Genomic DNA, 20,400 nt, shown 5'->3' with positions numbered 1-20,400 from the left:
AGGGCGCTAATTTTAGCGCTTTGGGTTCTAGAAAAGCGCATTAAAATGTATTATTAGGGACTATTGAAAAGACATTTAGAAGTTTCTTTTAAAATACAAAGTTGAAACGAATTTTGTCATGTTAAGATCGACACACATTGTGATCTTCATGTTCACTTGGGCCAAATAAAGGAAATGTGCAAAGATGGCAAGTGTGGGTATTTGGACCGTACAACAGTTTAAGAAACAACAAAATGCTGTGCAAATGATAACAACAGGAATGTTTGATAAAAGGGACAAACTATCACAGACCAACCTGCCTCTGCAGCTTTCTGTCTTCTCAATTTCTGAAGGAATACCTCTCCACAAGCACCACTGGGGTGACTGCTTACTTTACGTCGTTTCAGCTAAAAAATTAATATAATGGGAAAGAAAATAAAACAGAATTATATACAGAATGTTAATAGTGATCTGTGAGCAAAATATTTAAGATATAAACAAATATGAATTGAACTGCAAGATGGGAACTTTTTTTTTTTTTTTTTTTACATTAAAAAGGTATTACAAGCATGGTACAGTAAATGTGATTACTGTGAAATAAGTCATATAAAAGCACATTAAAACACTACCATTACAGTGGTACAACTATAGTTAATTTGGTGATTAATGTGCTATTACTATACCACAGTAAAACTACAGTTACTGTGGTAAAAAAAAAAAAAAAAAAAAAAAAAAAAAACATGGTAAATGTCTGGTTTACTGGGTTTTACCTACTTTTGTAGGTGTCATGGTTACCATGATTTTACTACAAATACAACTTACAGCTTTGAACCTGAAATGAATATAAAACGGATCCCAGGTCTGTGGCACGTCACGTCACGTGACCGATAGAGTTTAACCAGTTAGCAGCTGTGTTCATTTAGTTAAACACAATGAAACTCACAGCCTCGGATGACCGATGTAATACAGAGAGTAAACATAAGGCGCTCATCTGATTAATAAAGAAGACAGAATACATTTTATGACAGGCATTAAAAGAGCATATTTACTACTACTCACCATAGACTGTATAACTCACCCAACCTGCGGCTCTTGGAAACTGATGGAAAGTATCGCGATGTGTGCTGAATGAGACTTCTTGAACGTGATTTCAAAGCGATAAACATCTCAGGTCAGTGACGCTAGAGGCGCTTGACCACGCTTCAGTTTTTGACGCTTTGGGGTTGACGCACAGCGCGTGATGCGCGTGGAGGGAGGGGCGGCGCTGTTTATTAATTATGTATTATTATTATTCAGGTCTTTCTCGGTTATTATTTCGAAGCTGTGTTGATTTGCTGTTTATTAATATTTTTAAAACTATAACGCTAAATATATCAACATTTATTTAGATGTTATCATGTATTCATTCATTTCTTTATTTTAATTATATTATTTCGGTCTTATTACAGGTGAAATATTACAGTAAGACAGAACACGGGCAGAGCGGGGCTCATTCTAAACCCATTAGCGGACATTCATATCACAGAATCTGACAGCGATCAGAGGCTCATCAGCGACAGCATTTTTAAAAAGCCTTTACAATAGCCTTAATAAAAACTTGTAATAAATCTGTAGGCCTATCGCTAATAAATAATTTATTTATTTATTTTTTTTTGTATTTTTTTTTTTTTGTTCTTTTTATTTAAACTAAATTGTTTATTAATGTAAAAATGTGTTACAGTTATGTGTCAAGGACTTGATATAGAATTCTGTAATAAAAAAAATTAAATCTAGGCCTATGAAAAAAATAAAAATCAATGAAAAAGTAAAAAAAGAACCAATGCGCATTTTACAGCTAAAAAATGTTTAATGTGTTTTTGTCACCAGCAATACAGTATGTTGCTCAGTTTTGTACAGTAAGTTAAGCTCCGATTTTTTTTTTCAAGTTTCAGTGAGTTTCTTCTGTTGTCCTGTGAAAAATTAAATAATAATAATAATAATTAATCAGAAAATATTGTGCTGATGCACGAAAGATGCCTCCAGTTGAAATGCATTAGTTTAAAAAAACGTGCCGCAATCATGAAAATAAGGAAATAAACGTGTGCCTGCCACGAATAAATAGATTAAATTACGTGACAAAATCACGAACTGCCGTGAGACTGGGTTTCCGTGTGTGGACCACGGAAGAAGAGTGTCATTGACTTGCGTTAGAGTTATCCGTGATCTCAGCACAGACTCACTCCGTGCTCGTATCACAGATTTTAGTTAGGCTAACAGAATCAAAGTGAATCTGTGTGATGGCAGGACAATGCAATACTTACAATAACAGTCAGGTTGGTCATGGTATTTGGTGTTTAAAAAAATAAATACTTCAAATGTTGCGTTTCCAGATGAGATAGCACGTCCATTGAGTAAGGTCTGTACTCCATCACTGAAACGATCCGTGTACGGACCACGGAAGATGAGTGCCATTGACTTGCGTTAGAGTTATCCGTGATCTAAGCACAGACTCACTCCGTGCTCCTATCACAGATTTTAGTTCTGACTATAGCCAAAATGTGTGTAAAACGCCATCAAACTGGATTTTATGATGACAGGACGAGAAAAAATGCCAAGTTAATTACATGCCATTGCAACAGTGTCGACGAAAAGCTTGTAAGTTCCTAAACAAGTGAGTGAGGTCAGGTTGTGGAGGTCCGTGCCATCACGGGACTTTTGTAACTGAAACAAACGTAATTTTTATGATGACAGGACAATGCAATAACTACAACAGCTGTCTGGTTAATGTCATTATGGCATTTGATATTGGAAAAGAAACAAATACTTCAAATGTTGCGTTTCCAAATGAGAAAGCACGTCCGTTCAGCGAGTTCTGTACTCCGTCATTGAAACGGGTATCCGTGTGTGGATCACGGGAGGTCAGTGTCATTGACTTGCGTTGGAGAAATATCCGTGGCCGGGTCACGGAATTTGGGGCAATTCCGTGATGGCTTCACGGATTTTGAGTTAAGGACCCGTGGACATTTCACGGAATTCTGTGAGACCAGGTTGTAACCCACATACAGTAATATGTATATAGTACTGTGGGAATTGATATATGCCATAGAAGTACAGCCTTGTGCATTTTCCGTACAGTAACTGTCATCCAAACTGTAGCCTAAGTTTACATCTGGTAATACTGTCAAAGTACACAGTTACTTTGACAACATGCCTAAACATTTTGACGAGCTTGTTCGTGAACAATGACTCAATGGCTTATCATTGTGATGGCACAGGCCATCAACAAGGTTGGCATGAATATTTACTTTGAGAGATCTACTAAGAATTTTTAGTGACTGACTAGCTTTAGAAATATATATCTATTTTATTATTGCAGTTTGTTCTGAGAAATGCACTTATTATTTTGCAGATGTTAGGGATGATGTGAAAAACGCACCAAAGCGACTGAGAAAAACTGTAATATAGTTTCTAACTAAAGGATGATCAATTGTTCATCATTTGAGTTATATCACCCTGTGTATTGTTCCTAATTTTCATTCGGTTGGTGTCTAGTATTGTTTGTGTGTAGACACACTGTTACATTGCCTTGTCGTATTTGTATTACCTGGGTTTATTTTATTAACACACCTTTTTGTTTGTAGTAGATACTGATAAATGCAGGGGCACAAGACTCTGGCTTTCTCTGTCTTATTTGTAGCTCCTATGAATTTACAAGAGAGAAAATACTGTGAAGTTTAACAGTATGATGAATAAATATTAATGGTTACACGTTACAATAAGATGTCATTTGTTAACATTAATGTATTAACTAACATGAATAAACAATGAACAATACATTTATTATACAATTTATTCATCTTTGTTAATATAAATAAAAACAGAGTCATTCATTGTTCATGTTAGTTCACAGTGCGTTAATGTTTACAAACACAGCTTGGGATTTTAATAATGCATAAATAACTGCTGAAATTAACATGAACTAAGATTAATAAATGCTGTGGAAATGTTGTTCATTATTATTTAAGTTATTTATATATATTAACTTATGTAATTAACTAATGTTAACTAACGAACCTTATTGAAGATTGACCACAGATGAGGCATTAAGTGCATGCCGCTACGACCAACTTAACATTTTACGGAGTTTAATGTAGCAATGTGGTCGCTCAGTTTTTCAAGATCAGTTTTAATTGTGTAACTATTAATAGATTTGAACAAAGAAATTAAGTGTTACTCTGCACAGGCCATAATAAATGCAAATACGAAAACAAGACAAGTAAAGAAAATACTGCCACCTGGGAGCTCAACCGGGTACAGGCACTGGAGTATTTACATGTGGTGTTATCATAAGAGAACTGTTCATTTTAAATATTACGGTTATTGCTAATACCGGTATATCGTTACACACTAAATTAACACAATATCGATAATCATTCCTTTGAATATCACGGTATATCGCAACAGCCCTTTTTGTAGACACCTGTTTCAACCCAATTCATCATCTTTCTTTGAACCTGATTTTGACCATTTGAATATATGCTGTTCTTTTGAAGTTTCCATTCATAAATAATCCTGAAAAATAAAATGTATCATGATTTTATCACAGTAATAAATTACATATTAAAATCTAATCAAATATAGTAATATTTCACAATTTGTACTGTATTTTTGATCAAATAAATGCAGTCTTCTGAGCAGAAGAGACTTAAAAACATTAAATATCTTAATTATTAAAAAATCTTTTGACTGGCAGTGTACTTTTTTATGTTATTAACTGTATGATGCTAATTGAGAGAATGTGTCATAACGGTGTGTGAAAGAGGCCAGATGTAGAGTTTGGCAGAAGTTTCCAGCTCTGTATGTCTGAAGGGAAATCAGAGAGAATTATGGTCATTAGTTCTGAGGCCATTTCATATTCCACTTCTGTGGTTCAGTGCTGGTGAATCTGGCTTAGAGGAGCACCGTGTCCTCATGCATGAGTGGCCCATGCCTACAGCCAGTCCAGCTCTTATCAGCAAGTCTTCTGCCAACATGCACCGGTCAAATGCCTCCAGAAAATCCAGCACTACTTGGGAATTTACAGTGAGGACATTGAGCATTGTGTCAGTTTGCTCTGCTCCAGCATTCCTGCACCACAAAACTCAACTGAGATTTTCCAAACCATTTTGAGTAGGTTCACAAAATCATCAAGCTTTCAAGTGGAAGAGATTTTAGTCATGCATTTCACAGAAAGGTGCAAACAGTATGTATCTAAACACACTCAAGATTTGTTAAATCATATACATATACTCAATTTTTAACAACATAATTCCTGGAAATCATTGCAAAAAAAATGCGATGCTCTGTACAATTTTAAGAAGTTTTTATTTTAAATGTGGCATTTTTTATGTTTTGGTACTTCTAATTTAAGATGAATTAATATAAATCAGGGTTGTTTTTGATAAAATAAACTGAAATAATTATAGTTTTCATCAATTGAAATACAGCTGAAATAATACAATAAAATTAATGAATTGCTAACAGTCAAATTGAAAATATATAAAAGCTAATTTAAATTATTATAAAATATTATATAAATATTACATTAGAATATTTATAATATTAAAATAACTGCTAAAAAAATAAATCACATCTCTCATCTTCTTATTATGTATTTTATTTTATATGATATTTTGTAAAATAAATTATTCTACGGTTGTCAAAAACTTTGCTTTTGAACAGATTTTCCAAACTATTTTGAGCAGGTAATGAACAAAATCATCAAGCATTCAGGTAAAAGTAGTTTACTGTTTTTGTCATGAATTTCACAAATCAACGCATGCAATACGTTTAGGGGGATCTGAATGAACTTCAAATGTCAAGCAACTCGCAATTTTAAGAAATGCTTTTGCAGCACATGCGAGAACAGCAGCAATTTCTGCAGTAAATGTTGGAATCTGAAGATGATTGTACTTCAGTCCCATTAATGATGCCAACTGGATAGAAATGGAAGAGCAAATTGCCTATGAATTGCCATTCTGTACTTTTCTCCAAATGGAAAGAACTCAATGCTATTTGGTTGTCTATCATCAAACTGCATTTGTATTTAATGATCTCAGCAGACTGTAGAGTTCATAGACTGACAATTTAAACAATACTTTCAGTAATGAAACACTAACAAAATAAGTGCAACTGTGATTTTATGTCTTTTGTGAATATTATTTTCAGTTTGGATAATGAAAGTGACAAAATGTTTACCTTTATCCTGAAGAGAATCACATTTAGAGATCCGAGAGAGTGTTAGTTCACTTAATATGGCGATTTCCATCATATGAAGACTGAAAGATGAGTGTATTATATACTTGTGAATCTGTTAGTATTTGCATGCTGAGATGCATTTCATCAAAATAATAATAGCTCACTCTGCTTCTGAAATTACTTTCTTTGGCTACAGACATCAAATGTTCTTGTTTTTCATATAGAGACATCTAATCAATTCCTCACGGATAAAATCAAGTCCTGTCCCAGAACTGATTTCCCTCAATGAATATCGTGTTTTGCTAAGATGAAGGTGCCTGTTAAAAAGGCATTTGTCTCTGTTTAAAGCCTCAGTGTTTCAGTGTGTTTGGAAAGCATCACACTGTCTGTGACAGCCAGCATCATGATTACAGCACTCCACACGATCTATTAAAGATGAACTACAACCAAAACACCCATAGCAAGAGAGTTTCCAATCTTCTCAAATGTGCCTGCACTCACATGCATACATTTACTAAACCTAAAACAATCATGATGATTCAGTGATACAGGTACTGGTCATATAATTAGAATATCATTAAAAAGTTGATTTATTTCACTAATTCCATTTGAAAAGTGATACTTGTTCAAATCTTTATTTATTTTTTTATTTTTGATGATTACAACTGACTACTAAGGAAAATCCCAAATGCAGTATCTCAAAAAAATTGGAATATAACTTAAGACCAATACATACAATACATTTTGAGAAATCTTGGCCAACTAAAAAGAATGAAAATGAAAAGTATATGAGCATGTACAGCACTCAATACTTAGTTGGGGCTCCTTTTGACTGAATTACTGCAGCAATGCGACAGTCTGTGGCACTGCTCAGGTGTTATGAGAGCCCAGGTTGCTCTGATACTGGCCTTCAGCTCTTCTGCATTGTTGGGTCTGACATATCGCATCTTCCTCTTCACAATACCCCATAGACTTTCTATGGGGTTAAGGTTGGGTGAGTTTGCTGGCCAATTAAGAACATGGATACCATGTTCCTTAAACCAGGTACTGGTAGCTTTTGGCACTGTGTGCAGGTGCCAAGTCCTGTTGGAAAATGAAATCTGCATCCATTAAGTTGGTCAGCAGCAGGAAGCATGAAGTGCTCTAAAACTTCCTGGTATACGGCTGTGTTGACCTTGGACCTCAGAAAACCCAGTGGACCAACACCAGCAGATGAAAGGCACTGCAAACCATCAATTACTGTGGATACTTTACACTGGACCTCAAGCAATGTGGCTTGTGTGCCTCTCCTCTCTTCCTCCAGAATCTGGGTTCCTGATATCCAAAAGAAATGCAAAATTTACTTTAATCAGAGAACATAACTTTGGACCACTTAGCAGCAGTCCAGTCCTTTTGGAATTGAGACGCTTCTGACGCTGTTGTTCAAGAGTGGATTGACACAAGGAATGCGATAGCTGAAAGCCATGTCTTGCATACGTCTGTGTGTAGTGGTTCTTGAAGCACTGACTCCAGCTGCAGTGCACTCTTTGTGATTCTCCCCCACATTTTTGAATGGGTTTGTTTCACAATACTCTCCAGGGTGCGGTTATCCATATTGCTTTTAAACTTTTTTTCTACCACATCTTTTCCTTCCCTTCACCTCTCTATTAATTTGCTTGGACACAGAGCTCTGTGAACAGCCAGCCTCTTTTGCAATGACCTTTTGTGTCTTGCCCTCCTTGTGCAAGGTGTCAGTGGTCGTCTTTTGGACAACTGTCAAGTCAGCAGTCTTCCCCATGATTGTGTAGCCTACCTAACTAGACTAAGAGACCATTTAAAGGCTTTGCAGGTGTTCTGAGTTAATTAGCTGATTAGAGTGTGGCACCAAGTTTCTTAAATATTGAACCTTTTCACAATATTCTAATTTTCCGAGATACTGATTTTGGGATTTTCCTTAGTTGTCAGTTATGTACATCAAAATTAAAATACATAAACATTTGAAATATATCAGTCTGTGTATAATGGATGAATGTAATATACAAGTTTCACTTTTTGAATGGAATTAGTGCAATAAATCAACTTTGTGATGATATTATCATTATTTGACCAGTACCTGTATATGTTTATATTTAACTATATAGCACAGGAGTGGCCAATGTTGGACCTGGAGAGAGCCACAGTCCTGCAGAGTTTTGCCCCAACTTTGATAAAATCTCACCTGCTTGATGTTGTTGTTGTTTGATATGTGCGCATTTCAATCATAACATTTTAAATGTAAATTTTTCAATACACTCCTTTCTCCCCTCCGCCACCTCCCATCACCTTTCTTACTACTGACAATTTTATTTATTTCACAAACAAAACCACATCCATCAGCAGTTAGTCAGTTCTTGGCTCCACTCATCCAGGAACTCACAGCAAAAGCTGACCATCGTCCATTCTCTTACAAGTCTCTAAACTTATCCTCTCCAGACACCCTACCACCTGTGCTTTAGACCCGATCCAATCACAGCTCCAACAAGCTATTTCACCAGCACTTCTATTTCACTCTCACACATCATCTACACATCTCTTTTCTCAGACATGTTTCCCTCCATATTCAAGCAGGCTCAGGTAACCCTACTGTAAAAAAAAAAAAAAAAAAAAAAAAAAAAAACCTACACTTGACAAATCACTTGTTGAAAGCTATAGGCATGTGTCTCTCCTCCCTTTCATATCAAAATCACTTGATTTGTTTTCAACCAAGTGTCTTCCTTCCTTTCATAGGCGAACCAGCTGGCGAATAACCAATCTGGATTTAAGAGTCACCTAACAACTGAAACCACCTTGCTGTCAGTCAACATTTGGGCATTATGCAAATCTTCCCATATAATGACATAGATATTTGGGGGTGTGTTAGAATGAGCCGTTTTAAGGGGGATTGGACAAGTCTTAACTTTTATAAAGAATATCTCTTTGGATTTGAGACTTTAATCCTTGCAACTTTACAGAACTTCTTTATGCACCAAAAGCTTGTAACACTCCAAAGAGAAAGGGAAACTTAAAATCGCATCATATGACACCTTTAATGAAGAGCGTTCTGAGAACGTTTTCTGTTAGCTGGCTAATAGCATTAGTATGTAAATGTGGAATAGATTTCCACCATCAGTGTTTTTTTCACAGGTGCAGGTTTCTGCACACTACATTTAGGATAAGCAATATTCCAGCAGGAATTCCAGCTGCTTCTATCATTATGAAAACAGCTGCACATGTAACAGCTGAGTAAATGTGCCTAGGAAAATTACAGCAATTAAAATGTTAATTAACGCACAGTGGTTTTCTGTCATGATCTCATCCTGCAGGAGCAGCGAGTGGAGGTTCACACTGGTGGTCTGTGTTACAAAATTCAGCTGAGACTCACATCTTTAACTTATCAGACACCAGTCAGATGTACTATTAATCTCGGTGATAAACAGATTCAGACAAATGAAGAAACACTACCAGATTGTATCTAGTATCTTTCAGAGAAAATCTGACTCCAGTTAAAAACTTCATAATGCACTCGTGTTTTATGAGTAAACCTAATGAGCGCTTTACTGCTGTGGCACATTAACACATTAGTGTTTCTTATGAATGCACTCACAAGAACCATGGTTCTGCAGGAATCCTACATTTATTAATCTATGAAAACAGAATCCAGAAAAAAATAAACTGAACATGGAATTAAAAAAAAAAAAAAAAAAAAAAAATGAATGGATTTAGGATAGATTTCATTGTTTAATAAGTTTATTAAACTTACAGCATAATAAATTGCATGAGTGTCATTATTTGAATTAATTACACATTTTTTTGTTTGCTCAAATTCACCCGTTAAATAGAATCCAGAAAAAATAAATAAAACAAACAAACAAATAAAAAAATAAAAAATAAATAAATAAATAATAATAATAATTGAAACGTTTAATACATTTCTGATAAATTTTGTTTCATGATTTTAATTAATTAGATATGCTTTTGGTTTAGTTAAACAGAACCACAAAAAATTTATAAATAAATAAATAAATATAACATAAAACAACAGAATTTGGGCAAAAATTTTAATTGAATTGTGCAAAGAAATTTTTATTTTTTTTGGAAATGACAGTAAAAGCAATAATAAACCATAATAATAATAATAATAATAATAATAATAATAATAATAATAATAATAATAACAATAATAATAATAATAATGAATGTCTGAATGAATGCTGAATGTCACGTCACTTTCATTTCTTTGTATTTATTTGTGAAATTTACTAGAAATGAGTGAAAACTTTTCACCACCTTTCTTCTTTCTTTCAGGGTATGATTTGAGAATTGTGTCTTCCCATGCTTCAGAAAGAATTATTACATTAATAATGTTATTTCCTGTGCATTTAATAGTCCTCTCTCTCTAAATAATATATGATTAGTACGATTGGGACTTTCATTTGTATTGTTTTAGTGGGAAGCATCCTGTTCACAGGACGTTCAGAGATAAGGACTGCTGTTTTCATCTGCTATCATCTCAGCTTTAGTAATCCTGGGACTGGCAAAAGCCATGTGGATTGACTGAAAGGGTACATCAGGTACATTCCACACTTGTTCATTCCACACATCCATCCCACCAATGCTGCATTAAACATGCCTGTTTACTCCCATTTGTGTCTGAGAGCTCCTCTGACTGCTGGGAACTCATGTATGAGCTTTCATGTGGAGCTAATCACAGCTTTATTAGTGAAACTGTTGATACATGTTGACACATCACTTTGTGTTCAGTCCAAACAACTCGCACTGAATCAACTGACAAACTTGAATTTGTCAAGTAACAAGGTACAAGTGCTTTAAATGGGTCATATGATGCTTTTGTAAAGATCATTATTATGTGTATTTGGTGTAACAGAATATATTGATATGCTTTAATGTTCAAAAAACACATTATTTTGCAAATACTGTACATTATTGTGGCCAACTGACCCAGTGCATTGTTATAGGTCAAACACTGCAAGCACTCGCAAATGCCCCTTTTCTAATCGCAAGCTTCTTCTTTCAAAATAAATGTAATGACAGTAAATAATGTCCTTAGTTTCACCATCAGTTCAAGCCCGAAAGGGGAACAGAGTGGTGTGACAGACAGTGATGAAGCTCGTATGTGTTTGCAGTACACAACTCACGGACGGTTAAAACAGCTGACTCCACTGTGTGACCCTCTCTCTCTCTCTCACACACACACACACACATGTCGTGCAAAACTCCACATAGGAACATTCAATAGCAAATGCTTAAACTAATAACAAAACATAATTCCAGTAGCTGATTCAGAAACACCAGATTGTCATATCAAATCAGAATTACCTCCTCTTCTAGGTTTATGAAACGGTCGTCCATAAAATGTGTTGCTGTTCTGTTAAGTAATTTTATATATTCCTAAATGCATCTACTTTCAGAAGGCCAAATACAGTGCTTTTGCTTTGTCTAGATACACACAGCATCTCCATGACATGGCTGCTTCAACACTAACTGAGGTAACTGAAACCATACCTTCTTTCATTGCATGAAAATTTGGGCGGCATTATGCAAATATTTCCACATAGTGATGTATACGTGTGGGGGCGTTTGAATGAGCTGTTAACTTTGACAAAGGATAGCCCTTTGGATTTGAGACTTTAGACTTTGCAACTTTATAGATCTACTTTATTCACCAAAAGCTTGTAACACTCCAAAGAGAAAGGAAAAATTTTAATCGCATCATATGTCCCCTTTAAAGGTGCTGTATGAAGGATTGAAACCGAATGGGTGAACTTGGTATGTGTGTGTTTTTTTTTTTTTTTCTCCTCAGACTTGACACACATGGAGGTTGCAGATTGACAACACCAACAGCAATGGGCGCACATGATAAATGAATTGAATTACACTGTTTTCTGCCAACTGGCAACCCGGGTGCTGGGTAAAAAGAAAATGGGCAAACTGGCAGTGGGCGGGTTTCACAAACCAAATTAACATTCCAGCCCAGAATGCACATTTTCAAAGGAGAATAACTGACTGTAGCATTGTTTTTCAGATAAACAAGTATGTTAAAATTAGCAGGTTTCTTAAATATCTGCAAACATATTAATGTATTTTTATGTTTGAGCAGAGTAAGTAGATCACCTTTAGAGTACATCAACTACAGTTAAGATACTAGTCACAAGCAATGCATTTGGATTGTTAAATTTTTCCAGATTCAACATTTTTATTCATCACAAACACGATTAGAGAATATATAATCATCAGTGAAATGTGAGTCAGGTCCACTCCATGGACACTGTGATTATTAAAGAAAACAACACAGAGAAAAATATACATAAACATAGATATGAACGAATGAAATAAAAGTAAACAATAAGAATATAAGAATACGATGAAAAAAAAGGAATACTGTAGAATTAAATATAGAATAAAAAATAAAATGTTTTATATTGTTCTTATTAATAGAATTTGTATCATTATCTTATCAGTATTTTTGTTAGTGTTTGTTAGTCTTTTTATTTTATTTTTTACAGTGAAGTGAAGTGAAGTGACATTCAGCCAAGTATGGTGGTGACCCATACTCAGAATTTGTGCTCTGCATTTAACCCATCCGAAGTGCACACACACAGAGCAGTGAACACACACACACACTGTGAACACACACCCGGAGCAGTGGGCAGCCATTTATGCTGCAGCGCCTTGCGAGCAGTAAAAAAATGGTAAATGGACTGCATTTATATAGCGCTTTCAACAGACCACATGGCCATCCAAAGCGCTTTACAATTTGCCTCACATTCACCCATTCACACACTGACTGTGGTGTCTGCCATTCAAGGCGCCATCCAGCTCAAGGACACCTCGACACTTGGTCAGGTGGAGCCAGGGATTGAACCACCAACCTTCCGGTTTGTAGACAACCTACATTGAACCACTGAACCACTGCCGCCCCAAGTGAAACACTTAATGACCAAAAAAGCACCACCACTAGTCCTAAGTTCAGTTAAAATGACTAATATGCATTCATGCATGGTTATCAAGTTTTAATTCTAATTACTAAAGTTTAATACTATTATTAAATAATACTTGATTATTATAATGCTTGACTGACTGATGTTAAGAGTATAGTTTCAGATATTAAAAATCGGTGCCATTTTACAAACACACACATACATAAATATAGACTATATAAACATATATATATATATATATATATACTCCATATATATATATATATATATATATATATATATATGTTACTGTTTTAGCTTAAAGCAAAAAAAATAAATAAAAGTTTTAATAAAATGTTATTAAATTTTAAAAAGCACACTTTATTATATTCTAAATTAATTGCACACAAACGGAAAGTTTTTTGCTTTAATTCTGATGGTTCTGAAAAAATTCCAGACCTTTATTTCCAAATTAAATACTAAATTTACTTTCATCTGAAAAGAGGACTGTGGATTACTGAGCAACAGTCCAGTTATTTTTCTCCTTACCCCAGGTGAAACACATTTTTTTTTTTCTGGATCAGGAATGGCTTGGTTCTAGGAATGTGACAGCTGTAGGCCTTTTCTTGAAGACGTCCAAGTGTGTGACTCTTGATGTGCTCACTCTGGCTTCAGTCCACTCCCTGTGAAGCTTTTCCAAGTTCTTGAATCAGCTCTTCCGGACAATCTTCCCAAGGCTGTGGTCATCCTTGTTGCTTGTGGATCTTTTCCTACCATACTTATTCCTTCCAGTCAACTTTCTATGGATATATTTGATACTGCACTCTGTGAACAGCCAGCCTTTTCATCAATGTCCTGCTGTGGCTCCTTGTGGAGGGTGTCGTCTTCTGGAAAACTGTCAAGTCAGTAGTCTTTCCCATAATTGTGGTCGCAAGTTCTAAATTAGCCCAAGAGACACCCAGTATTTATACTGAAAATTAATCAAACTAATCAAGCTCAAAATGGAATATTCACATGTTTTGAGATACTGATTTTTTTCCCCTAAGCTATAATTCGTAACCATTAGAATAAATAATAATAATAATAAAAATAAAATATTGAAATATTTCGCACATACACATTTTTATTATTATTTTTAAAAGTCTACATGGAATATATTATTTTTAATTTCAGTTTTAGTTAAAGTATATGTTTATGTACCTTAAACTTATTTAAACATTAATATTATTATTATTATTATTAAACATAATAAAATAAAAGCTTGTTACGAGAAAAATACAGTATTTTTAAAACTATTGAGCTGAGCTTAGCTCTTCTATATTCAAACACAAAACATGGGAGATTGTTAATTTACATGTTTTTGCTGACCCTCTCTACCACAAACTGAGTAAAATAAACTAGGAATAAAAGAATAAACAAACACAAACACAACAATTACTGCTCTGAGCACACAACAATCATCCCACACCATTGATCTATAATATAGAACTGGATTGCTCATGACGTCATGAAAGTGAAGCCGCCACGCCGCCATATTGGTAATCCCTAGTGTGCGTAAATGTTCTATTGAATTAATAGGAAATTGTATGATTTTAATGAGAAAACATCACCTAATAAGTCAACGTTTTTAAATCTGAAGTATCTCTGTAAATTATTACAATGCAAACACCCTAGGCGTGTAAACTGTTAATTTTTGTTTTAATGTCAGCAATTTCCCCTACTTGTCAAAAAGCTACGTTCATTACAGTAGCGAACATTATGAACATGATAAACATCAGACGCACACGACCTCAACATATATAACAAAAGACAAAGTGCTCATTCTGAAATCTGAAGAAAGATGTATGCTTTGTATACCTTTATTTGCCTTGTACAGTTATTCATTGTTTATATAATTTTGATATAGTGTTTTTATTTGTAATTCGGCGCTAGTGTAAATGTTTTAACAATGATTTAATTACCAGCATTCATTTTGAAGCAGGTTATGATTTAAACGGTGGTTAAAATAATTATTAATTTAGCATACAACAATTTACAGGGAAATGGTAATAAACATATTTGTGCGATCTTGAAGAGTCTGAAATAGATGTTGCTCAATCAGGACAGTAAAAATATACACATCATAATTTATTCAGAGAAATAACTGACTATATAGAGTATGGATTTAAAGACATGAAGCTTTATTTCCAAGATGGTAAGTTAGGCTTTTCGTTTGATTATAGAGCAATATTAATAGAGGTTATTGTATTATTCATTGTAATATTTTCAAATCTTTTCTGATACTAATACGCTCATGTTTAATAATTCCTGAATAATGATGTTCATAAAGAAATAGGCTATATTTTGTGTTGGATTGTTTACTGTTCCGGCAGTGCAGAGCAGAGCAGCACCCACCGGAACTGTTTAAATATATCTCTTATCCTGCTCCAAAAGACCGTAAACAATGCAGGTAACATCTGAAGTAAACATTAATTTACACATAACATGAAAACGAATCCACTTTAACTGATTTGCTTTAAATCAGGTGATCGGTGCTCACTGTCAGTAGGGATTAGTAAGATGTCGGATCGAACACTTCCGGTGGCTTCACCGCCTGTTGGCAGTTTAGAATGCAATGAGCGATCCAGTCATATATAGATCAGTGTCCCACACACACATCACAGCGAAACCGTGCTACTTATTCCCTGGCATTTACATGAAAATATTTAATAAAACCTTATCAATCAATACAAAATTAGTGCTCGAAGCAACTGTTGAAGCTAATTAGCGCACAACCATAATACTTTTCCCCAAAAAAAAAAAAAAAAAGTGTAAAAATGAGCATGTAAAATCCTACCAGTGCCAATTATTGGTGAACACAGGGTGAAACCGATGGCCTACAAATGCCAACCAATGGGAATTATCCTGCTCTCACACTCAGACCCGCAACTGGCCATTAGTGAATGCAGATAATTAGGCTATTGAGAATTACACAAGCATTATGAGATTTCAAAGATGCAAACACACACACACACACACACACACACATACATATATGTGTGTATTTATAACTTGCCATGACAACACTTCATCTATTAAATAAACTGCTTCTAACAAATGGTTCATCTTCAGGTAGCTATGGGACGAGCACATTACATTTCTGCAGAATTACAACATCCATCATTCATGGTCTTCATACCTCTCACCCTTGTGTGACTGTTTATTTAATATTCTGGATTATTTGATTATGTTTTCAGCATCCAATATAAGCGCTTAAGTACTCTGAGCTCAATTTAACACAGTTTAACATGCTTTCATCCGATCTGCAGATTTTTCAAATTAGCAGAGAAAATCCATTAGGACCTGCTCATCTTTCAGATACTTAAATGGATAGTTCTCCCAACAAAGAAAATTACCCCATGATTTGCTCACTCTCAAGCCATCCTAGGTGTATATGACTTTCTTATTTCAGATAAATCCAATCACAGTTAAATGAAACCTATCCTGGCTCTTCCAAGCTTTATAAATCGCAGTGAATGGGTGTAATTTTTAAATAGTCCAAAAGAAGTCAGATAAAGTTTATCTATCCGTCATAAAAAGTGTCTCACATGGCACCGGGGGGTGAATAAAGGCCTCCTGAAGCGAATCAGTGTGGTTCGTGATATATATATATGTAGGACGAAGGAATAGCCTAAGTTCCAATGAGAAGTGTCTAATGCAGAGAGGGGAGAGCAAAACAAAACACCGGTCAAGAACTAGATGTACAAAATGAGGATTTTGTAAAGAAAAATGTTGGAATGTTGTTGTTTAACAAAGAAAAATTAGCTTACTTTGCTTATGTACACAAAATCTTGGTGTTTGCTTGACTAGCATATTGTCACCGGACCATATGCTATGCCTACATCATCCGCTTGAACGTGACTCGTGTACATGTAACCCCTCTCTACTGGTTCGTTCTCTCGACCCTCCCGGAAAGGACCACACAGAGACCAAGGCTGAGCTCATCAATCGCACGTTTACTGAGTCGAAAATATCTGAGAATATGTGAAATGACACCAAACAGATTAAGTACAGCTCATCCGGTCACGTAACATTCTCCTCAACAGCTTCATAAAACTGATTTATCAATTCAACAGACAATAAATCAATATCTTTGTAATTAAGAGCTCATTCTTTTTTTTCCAAACACAGAAAACATAGCATCATACAAACATTAGTACATCATACCTGAGAATATGTGAAATGACACCAAACAGATTAAGTACAGCTCATCCGGTCACGTAACTGTCAAAAATAAATAAGTGTAAAAATAACGTGAAAATACAAAAGATAGAAATACCATGTGCTCCTAACGTGCTCGACATTGAGTTTCATATAACTGCAATTATTCATCAACTCTATGTCTCTTATGACTCAAACATGAAATAAAACACTTTTAGTACACATTTTGACCTTAAGGATAAATAAAATCATGCCTGACAACATTTTATTTCTGTTCGACCGGAGAGAGATTTTCCACCTACCATTCTCCTCAACAGCTTCATAAAACTGAAGAGAATATGGCCGACTTAACTCAATTGTTATCATACTCGCCTGTAGGTGTCCCCATATCCTTTTCTTTCAGATGTACTTAACACATTATATTCAATTAATCTCAGAATTATTTTACAACATGAACAAACATTTTGGCAAAATACATTACAATTTTATTTTACCTGTTACATTCTCCCCCACTGAATTTGCCAAAATGTGGTAAACAAAAACAAAACAAACGAAACCAGTGTTTTTTCTTTTCTTCTGAAAACTCAGACAACTTTGAATTGCCATACTTAGCATTATTGCTTTTGATCAGTAACAACTGTTCATATAAAGAACTGACAGGAAGAAGTGCTGCGCATATCACTTTTCCTTGATCATGACCCAAATGAAGTGCCTCTTACATTTCATTTTAGCAATTCCTATTCCCACAAAGATTACCACAATACACTGAATTTAACACGTCATTACTTCAGACTAAGAATCGAAATAGACCATTTATTCAGTGTTTGCTTTCTGTTCTGAAACAAGGTATGTTGATTCATAGAAGAAATAAGGCGATTCACTGGTTTCAACAGTCTTCCAAACTTTGATCTCTGACCTGGTAACTCAGTACCATCAATCGTACCCTCAACATCAGGGCCAGAATTACAAACATCCCTTTTTTCAGGACTACCCAGAAAGACCTGTCGGTCCGGAGAATCATTTCCAGAGACCACACTCTGCAATGGAACATTAACAACCCCATTTGAATCATGAGCATCACATAACTCAATCATCTGAGGATCACCCTCAGCCACAACTGGGCCTTGACCATCAGGCATTGAATCATCAGAAGATACAGAACAATTATCAGACGCACCATCATCTACAGAAAATACACTCTCATCATCAGCTTTACCCACAGTGTCACTCAAAGGGAGGAAATTAACACACAAAAGAAGATTTCTGTGGACCACCTTTAGCTGACCAGATACAGGGTGCTTAATCTTGAAAATGTGAGTCTTAGGATCACAATCGACCACAGTATACACTACATTTTCCCACTTGTCTGAGAGTTTGTGCTTTCCGCGTTCACTCCTATTGGCTAATAGGACCCTGTCGCCAACTTCAATTCGCACACCTTTATTTTTGCGATTGTACATGTGTGCTTGATGAGACTGTTCTTTAGATGTGTTAGCCTCTGCAACAGCAAGAGCATCCCTCAAATCTCTACTCAGAGACTCTATATACTTAGGAAGAGAGTTGTTCGAATCATCCCACAGTACACTCTTGAAAACAACATCAATTGGCAGTCTAGGGGTACGGCCAAACATTAGATAAAAGGGAGGAAACCCTGTAGTCTCGTGCACAGTGCAATTGTACACAAATGTTAAAGTATGTAGCATTCGAGGCCAATCTTGCTTTGGGCGTGGTTCAAGGGCTCTGATCATGTTTCCCAGTGTTCGATTAAATCTTTCTGTGATTCCGTTGCCCATAGGATGATATGGTGTTGTTCTCGTCTTCCTAACACCAGAAAATTCAAGCAAATGCCTGATGAGCTCACTACAGAAATTTGCCCCCTGATCGGAATGAATGCGCTCTGGGAAACCATAGTAACAGAAATAGTTGTCCCAGAGCTGCCTCGCTACTGACTTAGCTGACTGGTCTGGGCAGCGAAAAGCATGGGCCAGTTTGGTAAAATGGTCAGTGACCACTAAAACATCAACTGACCTATTCTGAGAATCCTCCGCTGTCCAGAAATCAATGCAGACTAACTCAAGAGGAGCAGAGGTCCTGATACTTTCCAATAGAGCTCGCCCCTCAGGCTCCGGTGTCTTTGCCAGCACACAACGACCACACACTTTCACATATTCACGAACATCACGTTCCATGTCTGTCCAATAAAAGCGTCGACGAGACAAGTCAAGTGTTCTATACTGGCCTTGGTGTCCAGCCTCGTCGTGACATCCTCTGAGAACTTCAGCAGTCAGGGAAGAAGGTACCACGTACTGAAAACGTTTGTGACGCGTTATGGGATCTTTTGAAACACGATACAAGACACCATCGTTTAATAATAGCTTCTCCCACTGTTTCATAAGCTTACGCACAGCAGTAGGGTCCCTCATGCGCTCACGTCTCGAAGGCCTACGTTTTCGGTCAACATAGTATATCACTTTCTGCAAATGTTCATCCTCGATCTGTTTGTCTCTCAGCTCTTGGCGTGAATAAGAGGGAAGGGCATCAAACCCAACATCCGCGATCTGTTGGACAAGTCCAGCAAGAGAAGTGGCCCGTGTTCGTGTGCTTTCATCCCAAGAAAGGTGATTAGAAAAGACAGCTGACACTTCAGCACTCGAAAAACTCCCGGGCACATCATCATCTGTATTGACTCCTGACTGCTCACAGGCATCTGCTGGGTCCTCTGCACTGTCAATCACTTGCTGACTGGCATTGGACAACCGGAAAACATCCTGGACAGCAGCAAAGGAATGATTTACTGACTCCGCTACCAACTTATCATAAGGTTCCCTTACTATGCGGTGACTAACATGACGGTCTGCAAAAGGCTGCCTACTCAAGGCGTCAGCTATGGAGTTCTTCGGCCCAGGAACATATTTGATGTCAAACTCGAAGGCAGCGAGTTTAGCCACCCATCTTTGTTCGCAGGCGTCGAGCCTAGGTTTGGTCAAGATATGTGTCAGGGGATTGTTATCTGTCCAGGCTGTGAACTGATGTCCTTTTAGCCAGTGGCTAAATTTATCACATACGGCCC

At 36.0% G+C, this 20,400-nt stretch overlaps 1 protein-coding gene across 3 annotated transcripts in view; it reads right to left on the bottom strand.

The window, feature by feature from the left end:
- Nucleotides 1-20,400, bottom strand: part of LOC128014099 (neural cell adhesion molecule 2-like) — a 376,809-nt gene that overhangs the window by 223,445 nt on the left and 132,964 nt on the right. The gene's annotated exons all lie outside the window — the stretch shown is intronic.

The sequence above is a fragment of the Carassius gibelio genome, chromosome A1, assembly GCF_023724105.1.
Source record: "Carassius gibelio isolate Cgi1373 ecotype wild population from Czech Republic chromosome A1, carGib1.2-hapl.c, whole genome shotgun sequence".
NCBI classification, from domain to species: Eukaryota; Metazoa; Chordata; class Actinopteri; order Cypriniformes; family Cyprinidae; genus Carassius; species Carassius gibelio.
This window is presented reverse-complemented; position numbering and strand designations above follow the sequence as displayed.